Here is a 25,570-nt window from a genome sequence, read left to right as displayed (position 1 = left end):
TCTTTCTTCCTTCCTTTTTCCTTTCCTTCCTCTTTTTTCTCTTTCTTTCTTTCTTTCTTTCTTTCTTTCTTTCTTTCTTTCTTTCTTTCTTTCTTTCTTCTTCCTTCCTTCCTTCCTTCCTTCCTTCCTTCCTACCTTCCTTCCTTCTTTCCTTCCTTACTTCCTCTTTCTCTTTCTTTCTTTTTGTCTTTTTGAGACAAGGTCTCACTATGCAGTTCAGACTGGACTTGAGTTCACTTTGTAACCAGGCTTTCCTCAAACCCACAAGGATCCTCCTGCCTTAGCCTCCCGAGTGCTGGGATTACAGGTATGCACCACCATGCCTGGCAACTGTGCATTTTCACACCTCTCTGATGGGTCAGGGAACCTTGGCTTCCTGGAATTTTCTATTCCAAACATGCATGCTTGATCAACTCCAACATGGACCTTTGTAGTTCAGCTCCTGTCTCTGTTATAGCTCTTCCTACTCTCTCTTGGAGGAATCCAGTGTCCCTCCTGCTTTACAGTGACCCTTTATATACCTCTGCCCTAGCACTTATTACATCATCAGCACTGGAGAAGGTGCCAACCCCCTCGGCCACCCTTCAGGAGTGGATGTCTGATTTCCAGTTTGTATCGCTGGCACTTGACACAGGCCTGGTAAAAGATAGTGCCTCAGTAAATGGGTGCTGCATTGATGTATGAGTAAACAAATGTAATGCACTGAACGGGGTCCCCTCAAAATCCCTAGGTTGAAGGTCTAATAACTCACATGACTATTTGGAGACAGAGCCTTTAAGAAGTGCATAAGACTGGATGGAGCTCTAAAAATGGTGTTCTAACCCAAAAGGAGTGATGCCCTTGCACAAAGAGGAAGAGACCCAGGAGGGCCCATTCATAGAGGAAAAGTCACATGCAGATCTAAGAAAAGGCAACTACCTGCGGGCCAAGGAGAGAGGTTTCACCAGAAACTAGTCCTGCTGGCCCTTTTATTTTGGACTTTCAGCCGCCTGAATTGTGAGCAAGTAAATGTTCATTGCTTAAGCCACTCAGTCTGTGGTATTCTGTTGTGTCAGTCCTAGCAGACTAACAGCAAATAAGTGAATAAATACATTAACAACAGTTCTTCCCCTTGGATTAACATAGGATGAAGTCTGATTTACAACTAGAAAAGGGAAATGCATAGTTGAAGGAAAATCTATATGGATTCCTGGGTCCCACGTATCTTAATAAGAGAATACAGATGAAAGAGCATAAAATGATCCCCGTAACCAATTATTCACATAGCAATCGCCAGTTCCATCTTTCTATGATTATGCTCCAAGCATATGTATTGCATTACTGTACCCAGAGCAGTTCCCAACAGAAATCGAAAGGTGCTTTGGTTAAATGGATGAGGAGTTAGGAGGGAAGGAGGACTAAGTTTTACTAGGTTTAAAGCCTAAATTTCTAAAAGGAGAATATTCCAAAAATAGAACTGCAGGCCTGTGGGCCTATAAGATATTAGACATCTGCTCTCTCCATCCTGGAAGGGAAGAAACACTGCTGAGTGCTTACTATGTGCAAGGTACTATAAGTATCATCTCATTTATAGAGCAGTTTTACAAGGTAGGTGCTACAAAGCCTATTTCACATCCATCAGAGCTGAGTCTATTAATCTAAGTGCAAATTTCTTCAGCCCACTATGCTGTGTCCCGGACATGTGGTCCCATGTGTATGTGCTGGGAGAAGTAGGTGGTGGCACTCACTGAGTGACTCTTTTTATAGTATCAACATTGCCACAAATCAATGAGGAAGACCCAGTCTCTTTCCTTTAGTAACTTAGAACAGTGCCATTTCTGTTATCCCTGTAATCAGTCTCTGCCGCTCAGTGAAAAGATAGCTTTGAAAGATCCTAACGATGGGAGATTACCTGGTTCCAGAAGCTGTTAGGGGAGCAGCACAGATCAGAATAATGGTTTGGTATGTTATTTTAGGAACTCTTAACCTTCTGATTCCCTCACACTCACAAATGCACACACACATTCACACAGGCACACTGCCCCTGTGTCTGGCTTCTGTCTGCCTGGGAATACTCCTGCTCTCTATTTAAAATGAGTCCTGCTTTATCTCTGCTGTTCACCTGAGCGTGAAGCAGCTCACTGAAGGAGCACTTTTCTTCTGTGACATGGAGAGGGACAGGTTGTGGTCCGTGAGCTGGCTAAGATGCATTTGGGTCATTCAACAATCAAGTAATGGGATTTTTTGAAATAGGTCTGTGCAGAGGGAACTGCTGTCCTTAGAACTTAATTGTTGACATTACAGTGTGAAAGCTAAGCAATTTAATTTCTTCCCAGCCTCTGTTCTCTCCCCTGGTTAAGCTATAAATTCCTTCTTCACCCGGCACTAATCCATTACTGCATGTAAAGGCTTCAGTGCCTCTTGAAAATGCCAAAGGCTTCCTGGCAAAGAATATGGGACCTAATCTAAAATTCTGTGAACAAATATCAGTAGCATTTCTAACACTATCAATGAACTATCCTAAAAATAAGTTAGAAAACAATTCCATTTATAATAGCTACCAAAAAAGAAGTAAATTTAATCAAGAACTAAAGGATCTGTACACTGGAAATTATAAAGCATTGATGAAAGAAAATGAAGAAGATGCCCTAATATGTGGAATGTAAAAAAGATGAAAAGGGGCTGGAGATATAACTCAGCAGTGCAGTACCTGCCTGGTAAGAGTGAGGTCCTGAGTTTGTTTCTTAGTACCCCCAAAATAAAAAAAAATTAAAAATATGACAAAAAAGTAGAGGGATTGCACTACATAATGAGACCCTGTCTCAAAAACAAAACAAAACAAAAGAAAGCCAAACCAAAAAGAAAGTAGAGGGAGACTGTTATTAGACAGAAGGAAGGGCAGGAATGGAATAAGAGGAGGGGTACAAGGGTGGGTGAGGGGGGCTGGGGGATTGACATTGATATGGTGAAAATATATTACATATGCATTAACCCCCAATGTGAAGCTAGGAGAGAAAATAGGGCAAAGAGGTCATGAGGAGGTGAAAATGATAATAGTATCTTCTGTATATGCACAAACCTGCTGAAATGAAACCCATTAATCTGTATAACCAGTTTAAAAAAATGAAAAAAATATGCAAAGGGCCTGAATAGACATTTCTCTTTTTCCTCTCTTTCTTTCTTTCTTTCTTTCTTTCTTTCTTTCTTTCTTTCTTTCTTTCTTTCTTTCTTTCAAGACAGGGTCTCACTATGTATTCCAGGCTGGCCTTAAACTCATTGTGTAGCCCAGGGTGGCCTCCAACTCATGGCCATCCGTCTCGGTGCTGGGATTACAGGCATGTGTCACTACTCCTAGCTTATAAATAGATGTTTTTCAAACAAAGACATATAAATGGTCCACAGTTACTTGAAAAAGATGCTCAATATCACTAATACTTAGTTAAATGCAGATTAAAGTAACAGTGAGATATATCTTACTTCTATTAGAGGGACTACTTTCAGTAATATGAAAGCTAACAAATATTGGCAAGAATGTGGAGAAAGATACTGGTATGAATGTAAATTAGTATAGCCTTTATGGAAAACAGCATGGAGAGTCCTTAGAAGACTGTAAACAGAACTACCATATGATCTAGCAATCCTAATTCTGGGTGTATGCTCAAAGGAACTGGAATCAACATGTCGAAAAGATATCTGCATTTTCATATTCATTGCAACCTATTTCCAAGTAGGCAAGATATGGAATCAGCTGGTGTTCATCAGTGGATGAGTGCATATGGAAAATGTGGTATGTCTTCATAATGGAATACAAGCCTTAAAAAAGAATGAAGTTCTATCGTTTATGACAATATGGATGAACCTGCAGTGTTTTATGCTACTTGAAACAAACCAGGCATAGAAGGATAAACACCACATGATTTCACTTCTGTGTAGAGTCTAGAAAGTTGAGCTTGCAGAAGGAGAGAGTAGTAGGGTGGTTCCTAGAGGCTGGGGAGTTGGGAGTGGAGAATGTGAGATGGTGGAAGGATACTAAATGTAATTAGACAGGAAGGAATAAGTTTTAGAGATCTATTTGCATAGCATGGTGAGCATAGTTCATAACAATGTCATGCGTTATTTTAAAATTGGTGAAAGAGTATATTTTAAATGTTGCTACAAAAAATGAACATGTAAAATATAGATATGCTAGTTTGATTTAATCATTCACTGTATATATCACATCATCAATTACAAATAAAATATTTTTTAAAATATTAAAGACAATTTACTATGAAAATAGCAAAAATTTTAAGTCCCTGAGAGGAGCACTTTGTTCTCCCTTGGATTATGCATTCTCCTGTAGCCCCAAACCCTGGAAATTGGGCATTTCCCTCTTGACATTTCTCATCTAAATCTAAATCCAGAATGGAACAGGGGAGGAGTAGTTTGGAGACAGTGGTGGTCATTGGCTTTTGGGGCACTGAAGCCATGGAAGAGAGCTTTTATAATGCTATAACCCTTGCTAAGTTTTCTTTCTCTTTGGGGCAGAGGAAGTAGCCTCATGAGACTCAGAATACTGGGGCTCCACTGAGTGTATCAGGCATGTTCTTGAAAGACCTGCCATGGCTGAACTGCTTCCTGGGAATTCTCGTGCCATCTGGTGACCCATCCATGTTTGGGCTCTTTCCCTTGGGACTACTGTCTGCACTGGGACTCCAGAGTCAGGGCTACTGCTATGTGTAAGGCTACTTGGATTGTATGCACCCAGTGCCCTGCAGTTGTGCAGTGTGGTGGCCCTGCCCAGGGACTGGTGGTAAGAATATCAGGTAGCAGTCTTCCCTTCTGTGTCAAGGCCATTTCCTTTACCTCTCACCTCACACACTTAACATCAGAGCACTAGGTAAAACAGACTCCAAGTGGTCTTTCCCATTATGACCCAGTCTGCAGAATCCTACGCTGTATTTAGAGTGGGGATTTCCAGATGGCAAGCATGAAAGAATTACAGGTCAAGAAGAAGTTACCAGCCCAGTTGGTTTTTCTATGTTTTTTTTTTTTTTTTTTTTTTTTTGGTTTTTCTCCTGTACCGGGAACCGAACTCATGACCTTGCACTTGCCAGGCAAGCACTTTTGCCACTGAGCTAAATCCCCAGCCCCCAGTTGGAAATTTTGTGATGAAGGCTCACAGCAAGCAAGAGAAAGGAGTTTAAGTCAGGACCACATGAAATCCAAGAGGAGAGTTAGGATGTGGAATGAACTGAGAGAAAGAGACTTAAATGCAGGGTCTTCATCCCATGATGGTACTTTACTCATCTGACAAAGGAAACCAGAAATAGCTTTCACATCTCTCTTAAAGCTCTGGCTGTTCTTAGCAAGATATTTCCTTTTAAAGAAGAATATTGTGCAGCCTTGGATAGCATCACAAATCAAACTTGGAGGATACCACTGTTAGAATCATCTACTCCACCTATCCATTTAAATGTGGAGCTCCTTCTAGCTTTCTCAGTAGTTATGGAGCTTGTAGTCAAAAGCATTCCTTCCTGAGGTCTGCCATTTATTTCATCTTGTCAACTTTATGGCTTAGCAGCTCTTTATAGTGAGCTGTCATCTGCCTCTAGCTACATGATTTCAATGCTACCCACCTCTAGGAAATCTAAGTGTCCTCTTTCTGGTGAACAAACATTTATTAAGAATTTATTATATGCTGAGGGGTCAAAGAAAGTAGACTATCATCTCGGCCTTCATAGAGCTTGCAGTTGTATGGGAGGAAATGAACACATAGATACATTTACACCACAGTAGAAATGTGCTATAGTGCTACAAAAGCACAGGGATAGGGCTCTTACCAGTCTGGACAAGATTCTTTCATGTTCTTCTAAGCTTTGGAGGTAATTCATGCCCTTCCATTTCTTCCCAAGGCATTCCTTGTTTAGAAGTAACACTTCTTCCCCCCGTACCATAGCCTAAAACCTGCTGAACGTGCTCTATTGGCCTGAACCTTTCTGAATCTGCTCTGTTGACCTATATCCCCTCCAGTAGGGAACCTGGGGAACTAGCCCCAGCCTTTGGTTATTCTGTAGCCCAAGCACTAGAAAAGAGACAACGTCTCCATTCTAGGGAGCTTAGGACTGAATTTGTGCTTGGCACCCACAGTGGAACCTGGGGTTCCTCAGCACTTTTCACCAGAACCTCCTTTTAGCCTTATCCACCTTCCCCCGTGTTTATGCAATTGATCTTTGGGCCCAAGGGTAGGGCTTAACACGTCTCTCTAATTATCACCTTGGTACATTTATCTCTTCATTTCACTGTGTCAAGATCAGTTTAGAGCATGATTCTGTCATCAAAATATTAGCAATCATTTGCTCACAGATTAGATGAGCTTGCCTTTTCTATTTTTATCAGTGTCAGCAGCTCTTAACCTTTCTCTGCCCTAATATAGGAGGGGAATGATATTCTCTCCCTTCAGTAGTGCTGACTACTCAAAGCACTGCTGTGAAGGGGCTGAGGAGCAGAATCATGAATCTGATTAGCCCTTTAGAATGGCCAATTCAAGCTCTGTTAATAGGTTGAAGTTACAATGGTATATCACTAGCCATTTCACTCCACACTTGCCTCCATCTACTGATCATTTGGAGAATGTGTGGTCTCTGTGTGTGTGTGTGTGTGTGTGTGTGTGTGTGTGTATTTAGTAATTAATCTTCTGGGCTACAGAGTTTTTGTGAGATAACTTGTTAAACAGCTTGTTAACACACACCCACACTTGTGCATACATGCTCGTGGGCGCGCGCGCGCGCGCGCACACACACACACACACACACACACACACACACACCTGTTCCAGAGTTCTTTGTCAAAAAATCTCCCCATTGTTCTCTGCATTATGGTTCCACACTGAACCTCTCCACAGCCAAAAGAGCATGTGAAGGTAATTATATAACTGCAACACAACATAATAGATTTCCATATTAAGGGTATCTTACCTTAGACATACATTTCCTTGAGACATTTTCTGGTTTGGTTTATTACCTCTATTTCTTTTAGCCAATTATATGTTAGCTTTTTTTTTCGTTTCCTCTGAAAAGACAATAAAAACATAATTACAAAAAGTTCTGGTAGAAAAGGCTATCATCCATTTCATTGTCTGGATTACTTAAGAAATGTTTATTTGTGAACCAGGAATTTCTCATTTGCATTGGGCCTGCCTTTGTGTATATATCCACTGGAAAGCAAAATCCCTTTCCTGAGCGGGTGAGCCTTGCAGGCCTTTGAAATGAAGGCCATGTGGCAGACACTGAACAGGTGGCCTTAACTGCCTGAAATTAACCCTTTTAGGCAATGCTTTGCCAGCCTCTCCTCCTTCCCTCCCTGTTTTCCTCCTTCCCTCTTCTCTCTCTTCAGAAAAGGAAGTGGTATATTTATCATGTACACACATAAAAAAACAAGTTTTAGGTGATGATTCAATGTTTTGAAAATATGCTACATATTCTTGTGAAAAGGAAAACAAAAGTCCTAAAGCGTAGCTTCTTCACAATATTTTTTCCCGTTATCTACTACATTTAAAAAGACCGGTGGGCCCAAAACCTGAAGGAGGTATGCTGCTATGGATGATGTGTTTAATAAAAAAATGCCCTTGAGAAACTAAAAATCTGATTTAGAAAAACCATTATGCATATTTTAAAAGTATGTTTTCTGTTTATAAAGATGGCATATGCTTTGTAGGAAATTTGGAAAATACATAGAAATATAAGAAAGAAAATTTAAATCACCCATATGCCACCACCAAGAGATAATCACCATTAACATTTGGTATAGATTTTTAAAAAAATGTGTATGTGTTTAAATTTCTCTTTGCAAAATTGAGATCATATTACACACATTTAAATGTGCTGTTTCACCTACTAGAGCTAAAACATTTCCTAAAGTCAGTAAGTATAATTTAAAACTTATGGATATGAAGTATTACAGCACTCAGATACACAATGATTAACAAATCTTGTTAGGGAGCTGTGTCAACTGAAATCGTTGGTTATTACAAATAAAACTGCATTGTATATCTTTGTGCACATCTATAAATATTTCTCTAGGAGAAATTCCTAGATGGTGATTTAATGGACTGAAAAATATAAATACAGTTCCTGACTTAGAATGGTTTGACTTATGATTATCCACCTTTAAAATAGCGTGCAAGCAATACGCATTCAGTAGAGAATGTACTTCTGACCTTTGAATTCTGATCCATTCCTAGGCTAGCAATATGTGGAATAGTGTCTCTCTCAAAGTTGGGCAACACCAGTGTGTCACAAATCTTGGCCAGTCACATGCTTGTAAGTGGAAACAACTGAGACTTTACAGTGAACTTGTTGCTCAGCCAGGGAGTTTGCTAGGTTAGAACCTAATATGGGTTAATTAGAACATAGCTTCATGATAAGCAGAGGAGCATCGGTATATTAAGGATTCAAAGAATACAAATGACTAAATTCCATTGTAAAAAAGCTGCAGGAATTTACACACACACCCCAACAGTGAATGAAGTTGCTTATTTGACTTCAACTATAACCAACCCTGGCAATTGTTGTTTGCCAGTTTGGTGGTTAAAAATGATGTCTTGCTATTTTTGTTTCTTGGCTGACTGGAGAAATTGGGTATGCTTCTTGATCATTTCTGTTTCCTCTGATGTAAATTATGTTTCCACATCTTTAGTCTCTTGTTCTCCTGGGGCTTTCACCCTTAGCTACATCCTTTGCCCTTCTTTTATTTTGAGACAGGGTCTTGCTAAGTCACTAAGTTACCCAAGCTTGGCTTGAACTTGCAGTCCTCTTGCCTCAGTCCTTTCATTTGATTCATCTAGATCTTTAAAGGTTTTCCCCCCTAATCTTACAGAAGCTTTTCCTTTTTCTCTAATCATTAATATCAAGTTTCTTCTTTTGAATTTTTTTCCCTTTTTATTATTAATGCCCCTGTCACTCTGAGCTTGGATAAATTTTATCTTGTTTTGCTGCTTTTTCTCATTCTCTCTTCAGGATCATGTCAGTCTGTCTTTTTTGTTATTATAACAAAATGGCTGAGACTGCATAATTTGAAAAGCAAAGAGATTTGTTAAGCTTGTGGCTTTGGAGGCTGAAAATCTAAACAATATGGTGCTGGCTCTGGTGAGGATCCTTGTCCCTGGGTCACATCACAGCAGGTGGAATCACAATTGCAGGAGCTCATGGGGAGCAAGAGGTCACAGGACAAGGTAGGCACCAGCGTATGGGATTGTAGTGACCTTGCAGTAGACTTCACATCTAAACACCCCCACAGTCTTCAACATTGCCACACTGAGGAGTAAGCCTCTGTTACAGGAATCTTTGGAGGAACAAGCCACTTCAAACCATAGCAAATCTGTAACTCTGTAGTTTATTTGAAATATATTCTAGTGTATACTGCTGAGCAATGCTTCATTTTATCTTCTTTCCAGATGATTCATCTAGTTGCCATCATCATTCTTAATTTTTCCCCAGGCAATTTGAAATAATGTTTCCATTGCACATTGAATTCTTTTGTATACTTAAGTGTGTGGTTTGCTTTTCTTTTCTACCCACCAATCTGCCAGTCTACTCAAATCATTCCGATCTTTGTTTTTGTTTTTGTAGCTAAATAGCATCTTCTAATATCTGGCCTTACGAGTCCATTCTCTCAAGATTCTTGTGCTTTAGCATTTTCTTGTTTGGTGTTCCATATAATCTTCCAAATAAACTTTCAGTGAATTTTATGAAATATTCCATTTGTCATTAAATGTATAATATAATGTGTGTATTCCATATAATTTAATGTATATATTTAACATATATAATGTATATATTCCATTTATACATTAAATGTATAAATTCAGTTGGAATACATCATGAATCCAGTATTGACCTCTTCAAAATGTCAAGAGCCTTCCAAGTGGAATTGTCAGATTGGATATGCATGTCTATTTTCACTTATGATGTCCCAGGGATGACAGTAAAACACTAGAAAAGTTAGAACCCAAACAGTGCAGATAATAGAAAGAGGACTCAAAGGGCATGCACTGCAACACATTCCTGGAGGATGTAAAGTGGGAGGAAGGAGAGCCGATCTAACCCCCGAGAAGGAGAGGGTAAATAGATCAAAGATCTGGAAATAGAGGATTTGTTGGGATTGTGTATGCGAAAAAAGTATCTGCTATATCCTTCCCCAAACTCCACAGGAAGACCCTTCTACCTGGGAAAAAGTAAGAGGTTCTTTCCTAGGTAATGGCAGAAATTGAGGAAACTTCCACAAGTTGCCTGTGTGTGTTCTAGCAACCTCTTTTTAAAATTGAGTTCTTTTGCCTATGACAAATTTTTAAAAGGTTATCATCTGGATGTCTCTTTTGAGGGTTATGTTCTACTTTGTTACAGAATCTTTTCCTTAGCTAAATATTTCATTTCTCCCCATGATCAGGGTGGATGAATTATCTCCACCTGGTTACTCTCAGAAGTCTTTTCTCATGCCTTACTTATGAAAGATAGTTGATATAAATTGATATTATTATTAACATACTCTCTACAATGGCTTTCTGCTGAAAGGTTTTTCAAGACTCTTCTCTGACTCATAAGTGAGTAGGTGAAGGATAGTTTTTCTTGAGTTTGGTTCTGAATCTTCATAATGCTGGTGGACATGACATTGTCATATTTCATAGAATTTCTGTCATGAAAATATATCTGTTCTGAGGTGTCAGTCTTGCTTTTGTCATTCTTATTAAGGTATACAGAGCAGGCTGACAGACATCTGGGTTCATCTCTCCTCATCTGGCAATATGAGATTATTACTTTTTATTTTTGCATATGTTCAAATTATGTAAGATTTCCAAACTAGTGGGAAAGGTCACTGTGAGCTGGGATGGTCATAGGAAGTCACAAGATAAATAATACTGAATGACAGCTTGAAGGATGGATGGAACTCAAACTGATAGAGCAGATCATGGAAGAGGTACCTGAGTTGGGCACAAGTATAAATACCCAAGTGAATGCCATAAAGAAACATTTCCTGGAGAGGATTCAAATAGTGCATTCACACCAGATTCATTCAGGGTGATAAGTGGGTACCAGATAGTTGTGCATCCTGAACACCAAAAGAGGCAATTTGCTTTATGTTCTGTAAATCTCAATAAACAGATGTTTCTCAGGTTGAAAGATTGGCGGTTCCAAGCAGATTGGAGCAACCCTGCCAGGGAAAGTCTGTCTTTCTGACCATGGGGAAGCCATGTCTGAGATCCTGGGAGGCACCCCCAGTTGAGGAGCTGGTCCCTGCACATGGTAGAATCCAGAGTAAACTCCATAATAATCATCTGAGCCAGCGCAATAAACACAATCAGACAAAGAAAAGACAAAGAGCTTTTAGACAAAAGACAAAGCACCATGGTGAGGGGAGGAGACCGCTTTGCCCTGGATCTCAAGAACTCGAGCCTTAGTTTAGAGAAGTAGATGTGTCTTAGAGAACATCTCAGAGTGTGATGGATGCAGGTGGGAAGAGGCACAGATGGCAAACCCAGACATCCTCTCTAGAGCAAGGAGGGGAGGAAGCAATGAATGCGGCTGTGCCAAGCCAGGTGATCCATGTTACAGGATCTCTGAGGCTCCACGGCCAGCTTTTATGCCCAACACGTTTCCTCAAGGAAGCAACACAGCAACGCAACATCATTCATCAGTCATGCCCACCTCATCCTAAGGCTTTGGCTTCTGTCTCATGTAAGTGCAAACATGAGAACCCGATACTATTATTTCAGTTTGCATTTGTTTAGTTGATTAAATAAGACATAAATACTGAAAATCATAAAGTAAAAGGAGTGTCTGCACCTCAAGAGGGTCATTTTGATGTTTTCCGATATCAGAAAATTGACCTTTAGCATGTACCCAAGTAAAACAAGTACCTTGTCATTAAAAAATATGAAAATGTTTGCCACTTTTCTTATCATACACATAACATAATTTATCATGGAAAATACAGGTAAGTAAAAAATATTGTTTTAATTATACCCAAATATTAGCCTGTTGGTATGTTTTTATATATGTGTGTGTGAATATATATTTATATAAATGCACATATAAATATAGATCTGTACAATCATACAAAATACATAAATATTGTATGCATATATGTATATATGTAAATATAATATATTATATACATAAACATATGTATATATAATCACATATTCATATGTATATATAATACTTTTATAGATAGGATTCCTTTGCACATTCTATCTGCTGGCTTTAAGAAGGGTCAGTGCAAAGATATTCTCTCTCCTTGGCAAAATCCATAAAAACAAAGTGTAGTTTTTAAAAGCCCTTTTCTGCAGAGATAATAATAGCCATGTGCTAAGATACCCCAGCAGTGGGGGCCGGGATGGGGGATGAGAAGGCTGAGTGAGGAATATTCCTCTGCCAGTGGTTTTACATTTCGCCCTGACCAAACTGTAGAGACCACAGAACACCCTGCAAGTGGCTTGTGTGCCCACAGTGGGCAGTGGGAAACATTTTCATTTGAGAATGGAGAAAAAAGAATGAGATGAACAGGCTAGGCCTGATATAGGTTGTACAGGGAGAGAAGGAAGAGAAGCCGGCAAACTCATCCTCACTTTAAGATATTTAAAGTACAAATGAGTCACTTAGGAAAGACACATAAATCCATTCCCATGGTAACTTTGCTGTCACAGATCCATTTTCCAGTTGATGAGTAGTGTTTTGACCATATTCATTCACTCAACAAATGGCACACTTGTTCTAGGTGCTACTGTAGGTGATGGTGCCATTGCAACAAGGCTGGGATCTTTTGCCCTCTTTGAGCCTTCCTTCTCCTGAGGAAGGCAAAGCATAAGTAGGTAGGTGGTATGTTGGATGGTAAAGAGACTGATGGGAAAATAAAGTAGGGAAGGTGTTGGGCACCACAAATTATAAATTGAGGCTAGGGTCTATTTGAGGCTATGTTGGTCTTGTCTTGTGGGCCAGACTGGAATGTGGAAACTCTCACTTTTTCTCGGCTGTGGCTCAGATCTTTATGGTCTGTGACACTGTGGCAAACGGAAGCAAACAAGTGCAGAGGGCTTGAAGCAGTGGTTCCTGGAACAGAAAGGTGAATGGTGTGTTGCAATTGGAGTGCAAAGGGAGAGAAGCAGAGGAGATGAGACCAGCTGGGAACAGGAGAGCCAGTCTGGGTGGGGTCTGGTAAACTACTGAGCCACTTGGGAAAGCACTAACAGATTTTGGGGAAGGAAATGCCCTGAGCCAAGTTCAGATCACTGTGAGAGCTCTTTGAAGGCTAGAGGTAAGTGGAGAAGCAGGGATCCCTGTGGGAATCAGGGCTGGGAGCAGCGGTTGTAATCAGGAAGAAGGGCCTCTGGGGAAGACAAATCTCCAGAAAGGAGAGCAGGAGCCATGGGGTCCTCTTCTCTGCTCATGCAGAAATTTCCTCTACATCGATCTGGAGCTCACGACAGTATGTGGAACACGAATCCCAGTAAGGCTTGTGGTGAGCTGAGAAAAGGAAAGAGCAGGAGGACTCTGGCCATGGAGCCACTGGTCAGAGCACAAATGGGTAGGCGCCAGTGGGAGGCGGGCAGGAGGCACAGACTCACGGGCCCCTGGGCAGAAGGGAAAGCAGCCTGGCAGCTGGCAGCTCAGTGCTGGCAGCTCATGGAGAGCAGCTCTTGACCCCTTAGGGTCCGGCTGCCTGTTCTGATAATGAACACGCACATTTCATTCAGGGATCTGGACCCCTGGGGACAGCCTGTTGGATGCTCATTAGTCTGCTTCTATTTAATTTAGCTTTGGAGCTGTAAGGAAAGACATGTTATAATTAATCAGTTGGGCACTCGGATTTTGTCCCAGCTGCTAAGGCAACTACCTAGGCAAGGAGGCTTTCAAAATTGTTTCCTATTGCTAAATTCTGGCTCACCCCTCCAATTCTCCCCCACTTTCAAAATATCTGTCTATGTATGTACTTACGTACACCCTTTAAGGTTTACCATCTGCTGAAAAACAAGCAGAGATGAGAAAGGAGAGGGAGCAAACAGCTGGGTACATTGCAGTTGGAACATGTGCAGCTGTGATTCTATTCTAAATTGACTGCAGATTGATTGCATAACCCAAATCACCTTTCTACAAGATGGAAAAATAATGTTTCTAATCTAACAGAAGGAGGCCTCAGAAATACCCAGAGAGTAGTCTACCTTCCTGATAGGAAGGTTTGTACTTGTTGTACTATTTATTACTTATCTTCAGGATTTTCTAGCGGGCCCTTAAGGCTATCCAAGAAGCAATGATAGATCTAAAAACAGTTTTCACCAGAGCCCCACCGTGGTCACATTTACTTATTGGTTAAGACAATAAGTTCTAAATTGCTGCTGACTGATGGTAGATGGCGTGATTAATATTTTTGTACGTTCTTAAACCGATATGTATTAGTTTGCTAAGGCTGTCATAACAAAATTCCACAGACTGGGTGGCTTAAACAACAGAAATCTATTTTTTCATAGTTCTGGAGTCTAGAAGCCCATGATCAGGATGTCAGCTGGCTGGTTTCTTCTGAAGCCTCTGATTGGCTTGCACGTGGTCATGCCCTCCCGGTATCTGTCCTGCTCTTCACTGACTGTGCATACATGTCTGTGTTCTAATCTTCTGTTCTTGTAGAGATACCTATCAAATGGGATTAGGGCCCATCTAAGGAACTTATTTTAAATTAGCCCTTTAAAAGTCTTGTCTCCAAATGCAACTAGTGTACATTCTGAGGTACTGAAGGTTAGGGCTTCCAAATATGAATTTTTAAGGGAATGTAATTCAGCCCATAACAAGGTCTAGTTATTTAACTAGGTTACTGAGTACTTTCTATGTGCTAGACTGCTCAGCTGATCAGGGTACGGTCAAGATCATAGTGATGTTAAGATGTGAACTGGCTTAGATTCTATGCCCAAGGACAGACAAGAGAGTGTGGGAGGAGGATAGTGCCACTATCATTGTTACTGACACCGGCCCAAGCACATGAAGCAGGTACGAGAGGGGCTCATCTTCAGGATTGAAGAAGGAGCTGTCCCATCTAAAAGAAGGCTGCTCGATACACAGTGCTGACCCAGCAATGTGCTATTCACAGATGAAGGCTTTTCTCCTTCGGCCACCACTGGGGCAAACTCCACTGGTATTGGGTTCAGAGTATTCTTGGGGAATATAATTTTATAGGCCTTTAAGCAAAGGGGCCGGTTTACTACTTTGATGATGTTAGGTGATAACCTTAGTCAGTGCTTGGAATAAATCAGCCATGACCATGTGACTAGCAGCTGTCCATCAATGATGTGGGTTGGTAGGGGAGAGAGCAGTGTCTGACAGTGGGAGGAGTAAAAGAGGGGGGCTCTTGAGACACTTGGCAGTGGATAAGAAGAATCCCCAACCTAGAAGCAGAAGCAAACACACTGAAACAACGCCGGATACAGCAAGGACTTCATTTCTATCTCTGTTGTGCTTTTTACATACACATAACAAATGTGATTTTATACTCTCCACAAACTTGTTGAGTAAATAAGACAGGTATTATTAATCCTTTGATTTAAATGAGGCAATGAGACCTAATATAGTCAAATGACCAGCCAAGACCATACACCAAATAAAATAAAAGGCTATTTCCTGATTTCCTCTCCTAACCTCATTCAGTTGAGACTAATTGTAGAATTAGCAGTGATTTAAAAAAAGCTAAGGCCTTGTGAGAGAAGGTAGTATTTTTGCTGGGTCTGAGCCTACCTATTTTCCTGTCCTGTGGCAAGAGGCGTATTGCAGAGGGTGAACCAAAGGTGACTCTTGTCTCTGAATATGATCCATGCTTGGATCATGGTAGAGCCAAAGGAATCCTCTTCCCTTCCTTTCTTAATTGCTTTGAGTTTAAAGATGGTGCTGTGCAGCCCAATCTCTATTCCAGCTCTGCTTGGCTCCACAGACTCTAAGAAATACTGGCACTCCTAATTTAAACCCATAGAATGGAGTCCTGAGACTAATTTTTCTGAGAATCCCACCTTGACCCAACAGACTGGGGCATGTGTCTATCCTTTCCCCTAGCCCCCAGTTTTCTCACGGCATCAACAGCTTTGATGGCAATTACTCATTGACCCTTGTGGGTTCCCCACAACACTGCACTTCTCGTGGGCAGGGGCTAACTCTGTAAGCCACCAAATTACCCCCAGGATGATAACTGTGCTCGAGGATACATGCTGTTAATTCATATTATTTTGTCTTGAAACCCTGTATCACTTTAAATGTCCTTGCTTTGGTTTGTTTATACTTGTGATACTGGTATGCTGCTATGGTTCTATTTTTTGTTTATTTGTGTCTCATTTACTACGCTCTTTAAAATAAAAAAAATGAGAAACTTATGTAAATAAAAAAAAGAATGCATGCTTGAAGTAACAGTGAAATGAAACAAAGGAGTGGAGTTTTACAAGATCTTCCCTTCTGCCTCCCAAAAGTTGCACTCCAGTTATAGCTTTTCAGGAAGGAAGGATTGTCTTTTTGTTGAAGCTTGTCCATAGTTCTTCCAGTCTGACAAGGATTCTCAAGGAATCTGGACCAAGGGTGGGTAATGAGGGGCAAACAAGGACCCCTCTAAGGATCGCTTACTTGGGAGGAAAAGAGGATGAAGGCAAGAGGGACTCTTCCCATGACCTTGGAGGATAAGTGATAGGAAGAATGAAATGGAACTCCAGTGCCCCTGTGCTAGTAACAGCTACCCTGATGAAGGCTAAAAGGGTTGGGTCAAGTCTGCCATGGCTCATCTTGGCAGCTGCACATGGATATGGCCTGCACAATTCAGAATTTGAGTTTTGAATCTAAATCTTTATAGAAAGCCTGAGTGAGCCAAATCTAAGCATGCAGGATGCAAATTCCAAGAAATTTTTAAAAATATAATGACCTTTATTCAAACCCTAAGGCAAATAGCATTTAAAGAGGACACTGAGATGCATGGTGATTGCTGCCATTTCTTAACTCTAAAATAGAGGCTGAGCCACTCCATCTCACACAAGACTATTATGTAGAACAAGCCATAAAATATGATGGCAAAGCACTTTGCACACATAAAATACGACATGACTGATACTTACTACTACTTCCCAGCATTTAATGTCTGGAAATAAATGTCTACCATTTATAATAATTTTATGGGACTTTGATAGCTTCTCTTACCAAACATGGAAGTAGAAATTAAACTATATCTATTGGAAGCCATAGATTGCCTTGTAGGTGGAACAGCCTAGATATAATAAATTTGTTTGAGTCCCTCACATTGAAAAACAAATTTGTTTGTATGTCTGGAAGATGATAAAGATAGATGTTACAGTTTGGATTTTAAATGTTCTCCTAAGGCCTGTGTGCTAAAGGCCGGGTTACTAGCCTGACCACTAGCCTTGATCACTAGACTGAGGCACTATTAGAGATGGAAAAACCTTTGGAGAATGGGGCCTGGTAGAAGCAAGTTAGGTTGCTGGGGGTGTGCACTTGAAGAGAATTTGGGGATGCTAGTCTCTCCTCTCTTTTTGCTTCCTGGCCATGATGAAATGGGCAGCTTTGGTCTGCCACATAATCCATGTCAGGATGTACTGTTTCACCATGGACCCAAAAGTAACAGAGCTAAGTGATTATGGACTGAGACCTCTGGAACTGTGAACCAAAATGAACTTTTTCCTTCTTTTAAGTTGTTTATCTCGGGTTTTGAGGGGGCATGATGACAGAAAGCTGATTAACATAATAAATATACTTTGCCTGCTATATTTCTCTACCATACACTAGGTAGTTAATATGTGCTCAGTGAGTAAGTTAATGGTTGCATGTGGTTCCAAATGAACTGACATTACAAGCTTCCAGGTAGAGTGGAAGTCATCAAACAGTGTCCCTAACACTGACACCTTGCTTTACGACTGGACTAAGATCACAAGCATTGTGAGGGTACTAGTCCAAGTTATTCCAATACCATGCATTTCTCTGAAGGTTAGAGCTATCAGGTTTGAATCTTTTCTCTTCATGAAGTATAAAAAGGTTCTTATTTTGCATTTGTGATTCAATTAGCCATTTTCTTTTAAAATCTCAGCACAATTTTATAGGCCAGATTGGAATTCTCTCCACTTTACTTCCCCACAAACCAACCAACCAACCAACAAACAAACAACATCATCTTCTTTCTCTGGACATCAAATCCCTCATTGCTAAAGAGTAGCCACTAGTCCAAATGACTCTTTTCAACTTAACACTGCACGGTTCTGTTAAGATACGTTGTTCTAGTGGCTGCCAATGGAATAGATTCATTTCAAGAAGAAAACAGAATGAGGAAGGAGCTGCTGAACAGCCTTAGCCACTTAATACCACGCTTGACAATGCAATTCATCTTATCCTCCTTCCTGAATCACAGCCTCCAATATGCTGCCTACCCTGACAGCTGGGGCACCATGTGCTGAATTGAGGCAAGATACGCATTTTGCAACCACACTGTCACACCCACACAGGAAATCATTCACCTTCTGCTGACCTAGCAACCAAATTGTAAGCTCAGTAGAAAAACTGGAGGTGGTATAGGATCACAGGGGTGGAAAGAACAAAATTGCTCTGTGCAGGGTCATCATCCAGATTTATTTATGGCTCCTAATTTAGACCCCTGATGCATGAGAAAAAGAAGGATGATATTTACAGCAGGGTGATGTTTGAAAATCCTTAAAATTATTGCATATTTCCAAGATTTTCCTTGTAGCCATTTAGCAAGACCAGGAGCCTGCTCGGCAAATGCTGTGCTGTCATTAACTAGAATAGAATGGGAGGGGGCAGAATGTGGAAATGCCACACGCTTTCCTTCAGATTTTATTTAAGCGCTAGTCATAGCTCTTCATTTTGAGCTTAAAACAAAAAAGAAGTCAAGATTGACAGCATGACATATTAACATTGAGCACCAGCCAACAGGTCTATAAAAATTAAGTACTCCTTTTGCTCTTCTGTGTGGCTTCTCTTTTTGGAATCGAACCAGCTCTGCTTGTCATTATCCAATCAATATGGGCAGTGGTGATCATGGATACAAGGAAACAGTACTGATGTGTTCTCCAGCAACTCCCACCCGTTTCTCTTTCTTACTTCTTGCTGAAATATATGTTTGCTCAACAAAAAGCTTAACTCTGTAGGACCCTTGTCCTCATGCATCAAGACCGCGTCCATCTGGCCTAGATTTGGTACTCTGTGTACATGTTAATCATATTTGTTCATTGCATATCTTAATGTGTAACACTAACCAAAATCTGTTTCATCTCACATTTACTGATATCCCCAGTGTTTGGAAATACAGGTACACAGTGGGCTTTAAAGAAGCAAAATGTGCAGCTTTCTGCTGTGTTTGGTTTATTGGAAACAAAGTGGAGAAAAGAAGAGTTTTAAAAAAGAGCTATAATAGTGTGTTGATGAGGCAGGAGTTTGTTAAGGGAAGGAAGAGGGAGGTGAAGGGGCCACTAGAATATTTTTCTTTTGTACTTCTCATCTCATCTATTCAGAGCTAGAGGCATCATATAGTTTGGCCTAACTCAGGGGCTCAGTGGACACATTATTCCTTGTTCTCTTACACTGCATGAACCTTCAGATGACTTCGGTTGATTAAAGTCAGCAGATAACTTGGGGTATCAGGATGCTAACATTTTGCTAGGTGCATCTGTTAAAGGGGTGACTAGTGAACTGGAAATTGCAGCATGAGGACCTTCTTGGCAGACCTATTTTGCATAGGCTTTACCAGATGGATGTGCTTCCATCCACTTCCTCTCCAGTCTTGAAGAATTCAGTCTACAAGAGCCCAGAGTAGTAAGCTCTGGCATCACTTGCTGCCCTTGGCAGTGGTGTGCCTACTAGTCTGGAGTCTTGCTTCAGCCATGTTGATTAGGTTTTTTTCCTCTAACTCCTGTTTCACTCACCATTCATCTCCCCACTGTGCTTCAATCCCTCTTCTAAACACTGGATGACTTGACCACTCATCTGCTTCACCTCTCGAGGGGTACAGTCCCAGAAATGACCAAGACTAGTGGCATTTATCTCCACTTTTATGCCATTCCCACTTTATCCTATGACCAAGAAAATCTACTGGGCAGAGTTTTTTCTAATCCAAACTTAGAAGACTTCACCCTTTTAGAAATACCTTGAGGATATGTGCATGCATGTGAGGTCCTTCGAAGAGAATATAAATGTAGGTATGGGATGTATCATGGTCTTTCAGTTATTCTGCTATTTTCTCCATTTGTCAGTAGAGAATAACTGAGGCTTATAAATAAGAAAAAAAGCTTGGCTGTGTTTGAGAAGATATTGTGGTGTTTCAAACATAGCCTTTAAACTATGACAAGGCTCATCAAGACAAGGATGGAGAGGGAAGATCTTGGAACCACAGTGTGAGGTTAGACTACCCCATTGCCTTTCCTCTCCTTACCTGGCTTGGCACAGCTTCTCAGGCACGGATCTCAATTCCAGCACTGATTATTGTTGCAAATTAGCCTAGGGTTCTTTTGCTTTATTCAGATGGAAATTGTGAATCAGCAAAGTACAGCACTGCTAGCAGTCCTGATGTCACCAGATGACACTGCACAGTGCTGGACACCAACAGCCGACACAGCCAGCTGCTGGTCACTGTGAATGCTGGCCAATACCACCCAGTGCCAGTTGATGCTGGACACTGTAGATAGACTCTACAGGGTGCTGATCTCTGTCTTGGTCTTCACTGGCTACTGGTCTCTGGAGCCTTCGGTGTTAACAGCTCTGAATGTTTATTGCCCTCTGGAAACAACCACTCTGTCTCTATTTAAGATTCAGAAACCCCAAATAGATTTATAGGACATTGGGATCCCACATGGCTTGAGAAATAAATAATGAACAGTCTACAGGAACACCAAAGAGAATCTTCTTTTCGTCAAGGCCTGTGCTGCAGCACAGGGGGTCAGTATGTAGGAAGGAGTCCTCTTAGACACAACTCAAGATGTTACTGGGGAATGCAGCTGCAGGCCTGTTTCAGTGAGGGACAGGGCTCAAAGCTTGCTGTGAATGTTGGGTACGAAAATAAGGAGCCCAGAGTCCTACCTTCCTGATCTTAGCAACTCCAGGGTGGTCTTTCCCTTCTTCAAAAAGGCAACAGTATCCTCCTGTGAAGTAGAAGAAGTCAGGGAGAGGCACTACGTTACCTGTCTGGCTGTGCTCATGTTGGAGTGGAGAATAGTGGTTAGATAATCAAGCAGGACGCTGCTAGATAGCTAGGGAGGATACTGAAATGAATTGTCCCAGCACATTCGTGTAGGGGTGAAGGGGAGCAAAGGGAAGTGAAGGGGAAGGTGTACTGGCTGCTGGTCAAGTCTCATCCCCCTTCAGCGGGCACAGGGCAAAATGAGAGAGTCAGGCACTTCTCATTTGTTGCACAACTAGCGTTGATGCAGAATTCCTTGGTTGGGAGCACAGTGCCCCATAGGTCTCCTTACAAATTTCAGGGTCTCAGGATATACTCTTCTGAGCAACTGGCTGCAAATCTGTGGTAGGATGGCAGGTCCCCACTACCTCGATGAGTGAGCTAATTCATTATAATGATTCACAGAATTCAGGAATCCACAATACTTCCATTACCATTTCATAGTAAAAGATATGGATCAGGACTAGCCAAGTGAAGCAACTCATAGTGTGAAATCTGGAAAGATTCCATGGGCAAAGCCTTTATGCCTTCAGGATATATCATATCTCAGCACATCAATGTATGATCACCACCCAGGGAAACTCAGCCACGCTTCTATAGTTTGGATCTGGATTGTCTCTCAGAGACCCATGTGTGATAGGTGTGGTATCCAGCCTTGGAGCAAGATTGGAAAGCAATAGTTCCTTTAATAGGTGGGGCCTTCTGCAAAGTTTTAGATCACTGGAGACCTGTGCTCAAAGACAATGGTGGGAACCTTTTCTCTGTTTCTCCTCCCTGCCTTGAAGGAAGCAGCTTTGCTTTACAGTGTGCTTCTCCATGTGATGTGCTGCTTGCTACAGATCTGAAAACAGTGGGGCCAATTGAACATAGATTGATGTCTCCAAAACTGTGATCCAAAATAAACCTTTTTTCTTTAGAAGCTGGTTATCTCAGGAATTTGTTACAGTGCTGGTAAACTGACTACCATACAGGCTTTGGTGTTAAGGTGTTTTATGGGGTTTTCATTAAGAAGTTATGATTGATTGATTGATTGAATCATTGGCCACACAAATGATCTCAAGTTTGCAGCCCTCCCACCTTCCCAACCTCCGATTGCATGGTTGGTCTTTCTGGAATGGCCAACATCTTGCTGAAACTTTCTAGGGGACAGTCGTCTTGTTAGGTAGAAAGTTAGACTCTAGCAGGCCTGGAGACAGGGAGCTGAAGTCTACTTGAAAAACAAAGAGGGTTTATGCTTTCCCCTGCCTTTTTCCCCTTTGATTTCTTAATCATTAGCTATAGAAAAAATATCCATGCAAATTTGTGGTTTCAAACTTTAGCTCAAGAGAATATGACATTCTCTGAACATGCTGATAATGTCCAGGGCCCATACAAAGTCCGGGCCATGAATTAGGGTGGGAAAAACCTCAAGGTCTCAAAAGAAAGTAAATGGAAACATCTACCTAGAGACCTCTGAAGTAGGTCAAGTAACCCATTTTTCTAGTAAAACAACAATGACCTACAGAAAGGAAAGGATATTTCTTGAAAGACCAAATTAATCATGTGAATATATCCTGAGACTTCACTGGGTGCTGCTGCCATCTTGGCACTTTCCCACCTTCATGCTTGAAGATGTGTTCTCTCTCTCTTGCTCTCACTCTGCCATCTTACAATAAAATGGCTTATGTGCCTTGTCTGGAATCTTTCATCAAAGACACAAAGGATAGAGAGGTGTCACTTGTTTTTCAGGGTATTAGAACTTCACGGTGTTAGGACCTGGCTTCCCTGCTTCCCTGCGACAACCTTATTAACATAAACTCAGATGTGGTACCTGGGATTCCCTCTGCCCCACAAGTAGCAAAGGTACTGCTATTATTCAGGAAATTCAAAGACTTTACAAGCTCTCTCCCAGGAACCTAGACAAAGACCAGATGAATTCTTTGTCAGAGAATACCTGCTTTGTCCTCTCACTAAGATGCCAGCCAGCCTGAGAAGCAATTCCTCAGCCTCAATCATGCATTCTCATTTCTTATTATTTACAGGTAGGCTTCCTTTTATAAAACCTGAATTAAGACTTAGAGGCAAAATCTCATTTTGTTTTACAAATTTGCTTTATCTTGGGTTTTTTTTTAGCTCAAATTCCCCAAGGCATTGAAAATCTAATAACAGCTCTACTGATTCTGCATGTGGAACTCATAGGCACTAGAAGCAGCACTTGGGCCCCTCTCAGCTCAGCTACTTCCTAACAGGGGGGTCTCATCAGCTTACTTTCAGGTTAGTAACCAGACCAAATAATTTTACAGAGTCTCATCTCTGCAAAAATTAGATTCATGTTAACCTTACTGTGTTGGTACTGTTCTCATGGCTCATGAAATTCTTCAGCTGGCCAACAGGACTGCTCATCCAAAAGTGGAGTCAAAAAAGTTATGTAGACAACTGAGGACCGACTGCCCCAAGGCTCTCCCTGCTCTAAGGTATAGCAAAGTGGTCCCTCAAGTCCCACAGTTTGCCAGGAGCTAAGGGGTGTTGGTGATTTGGGATAAATTATTTTTTGTATGTCTATTTCCTCATCTCTAAAATGAGGGTTATAATAGCATTGACCCCTTACAGTTAATTGAAAAACAAAATGATTTAATATATGTAAAGTGCTTAGACATAGAGCCTGGTATAAAATAAGTGCTTTTAAGGTATTAACTCTGTTTTATGTCTTTTGGGTTTTTAATTAAATGTTAACCTTTAATTAACCTACACAACCATATAAATCACTTCCTATTTTAATTCACATTTTACTGATGAGTAAACAGATTTTAGAGAGTTAAAATAATTTGTTTAAGGTGATACATATATCTGCTCTCTGAGTCAGAGTTTGAATACAGACTAAATCCTGCCTGCTTCACTACGTGCTTTCTTGTCTTTCACTTGCTCAAAAGTCAAATTTATGATATCTTTTAAAGTTACAGTTTATGTGTACAAAGGTACATGTGCATGGTCCGGTATCAGGGAAGAGACATCCTTTCTGGAGTGTAAGGTATGGATAAACACAAACCCTGGCTCTCAGAGAAGCTTCTGGAAGCAGGAACTGTGTATGAGAGGGGAGCTTGTAGTGCTATCACCAGACACAGTCCAAAGAGGTCCCCCCAGTGAAGATGGGGAACCTTAACTCATTCCACCCATGGGACAGAATTCAGGTTCTCTAACTTCCATCATAGAAAAAGAATTTTGGGGATGCATGACTAGGAGGCATCAAGGGATTTATCAGGCAGAATTTTAGAAGTACACACCCAAAGAAATAAAGTATGGGACCTCAAGAGGGAAAGCAGTATCTTGCTTCTTGTCATCTCAAACTGGGTATGTAAGGTCTCCGTGGGCTATGTTGAAATGCATACCACTCACGTGTGTTGGAAGCTGAGATATGCTGTTTTCTTTTTAATTGTGTGCTTCTTGTGTAATTAGTACATACTATAAACATAGACCAATAAAAATGAATAAAATAGGGATAAAAATAATAGTTCATTTCCTGAGGACGGGGGCTGGTGGGAGAGAGCACAATTTATAGCTGAAGGACACAGGCCCAGAGCCTTGTTTACAGGCTGATTGTCTTTTCTGGAAGGGGAAGAAAAAGTTTGAGTAACTTTCATGTTCTAAAGCTGCGGTTTTTCTTTGACAAGTACAATTTTAATATTTTGTTTCCTTATCTCCTTTTTATCTGTTTTCCTCTCCTACCTCAGTGCCGGCTCATTAGCCAGCATGCACACCCTGCACGCAGCACACCACAATTATTTCTTAGCCCAGGACCCAGCACCACAAGCTGCCTTCTTTCAGGGGCTAAATGAGCTTTATTTGACCTTCTCTGCAGGCTCCACCTAACAGCAAAGGCTCCTTTCCGCTTGGAATCCCTGAGGAATGTCTGAACATCCCATTCTTCAGCTTTAGCCTTGGAAGACATGTGTTTCCAAAGAAGCCTGTAGCCAAACTATGGTTTTAGGAGAAATCATTTAGCGGCATGCTGATGGCAGAATTGAAAAGGAAGTAGATCAGCCTGAAGGCAGTTTCAGTAGAAGAAAAGGTACATGAAGGTACAGAAGAACAAAACAGCTGGAATTTAGAGGGCTCAGCAAAGGTGAGGGAAGTTGTGTAGATGGGATGAATTAATACAGCCTGGGGCCTTGGGCAAAGCTAAGACTATGTGTGGTGGGTACAAAATTCTGAGCACACACTTGAGAATTGGAGCAAGAAGGCTAAGAAGAAAGGCAGGGAAAGAAGGTTGCACCTGCAATCAGGAAAACATAACCCAACCATCCACCTCCCTACTGGAACTATTTCAGTTGTACCCATGTCAAGGACTCAAGGACATTGCTACTGTGTTGCCAAATTTAGTAGTCAAGGCAGTTTAGTAGTCCTAGAAAACTGATATTCTCAGCTGGGC

At 41.1% G+C, this 25,570-nt stretch overlaps 1 long non-coding RNA gene across 1 annotated transcript in view; it reads right to left on the bottom strand.

Annotated features, from left to right (window-relative positions):
* The window catches only part of LOC102023012, a 40,403-nt gene that overhangs the window by 10,252 nt on the left and 4,581 nt on the right, over positions 1-25,570 (bottom strand). The window contains exons 2-3 of the long non-coding RNA XR_263154.2: positions 21,066-21,127; positions 6,936-7,029 (exon numbers count right to left, since the gene is read on the bottom strand). This is a non-coding gene — a long non-coding RNA (uncharacterized LOC102023012). The remainder of the gene's footprint in view (positions 1-6,935; positions 7,030-21,065; positions 21,128-25,570) is intronic.

Source organism: Chinchilla lanigera, unplaced genomic scaffold (assembly GCF_000276665.1).
Source record: "Chinchilla lanigera isolate Chin_1 unplaced genomic scaffold, ChiLan1.0 scaffold00062, whole genome shotgun sequence".
NCBI lineage: Eukaryota > Metazoa > Chordata > Mammalia > Rodentia > Chinchillidae > Chinchilla > Chinchilla lanigera.
Note: the sequence above shows the minus strand (reverse complement) of the source record. Positions and strands in the feature narration are given on the sequence as shown.